This window comes from Sinocyclocheilus grahami, unplaced genomic scaffold (assembly GCF_001515645.1).
Source record: "Sinocyclocheilus grahami isolate Dianchi unplaced genomic scaffold, SAMN03320097.WGS_v1.1 scaffold58.1, whole genome shotgun sequence".
Lineage (NCBI taxonomy): Eukaryota > Metazoa > Chordata > Actinopteri > Cypriniformes > Cyprinidae > Sinocyclocheilus > Sinocyclocheilus grahami.
This window is the reverse complement of record NW_015505237.1, coordinates 2,211,249-2,211,931: the sequence shown is the minus strand read 5'-3', so window position 1 is coordinate 2,211,931 and position 683 is coordinate 2,211,249.

Genomic DNA, 683 nt, shown 5'->3' with positions numbered 1-683 from the left:
CATGCGCGACGCAGCGAGAGTGAAAAAGCAGACGTGGTAATTAATATTGCTATTTAAATATGACAGGCTCGTAACTCCTAAGACATGGGAAATACAGTTGCAAATGGACTTTGCTTTTTCATCTGAAATTTGGCCGTCACTGTGCGTTCGCGAAAGCGAAAATGCAAACGCTAATGCAGGATTTGCAATTGCATTTGGATTATGTCACAATGTATGCGTCCACATATTGAAAACGCAATTGAAAATACAATTTGCTATTCTTTTTGAAAATTGTCCGGAATATCGTTCCATAAATAATTAAAGAGATGTTTTGATATATATATATATATGATCAAGCATCCCACACCTGAGATATGCAATATCTCTCTGATGTTTCCTCTTTTTCTCCCTTTTTCTTGTGTCAGCAGGAGCCAACTACACCCCAAAGACACTTTTGAGGGCCACCTAGAATCGCGGCACCTTTGGCTTCGTACGTTTTTTTATTTTTATTTTTATATGATCTCTCATATGTTGGGCTGGGGATTGATAGATATTTCATAATTCCATTTGATTCACAAGCTCTTAATTAATTTCTGATTTTGATACAATTCAGTATGATTCACAATTATTCTTATTCTCTTATTCTGATTCCAGTTTCCATACAATTTCATTGGATTAAAATATTTCTGAGAATTTGATGACAG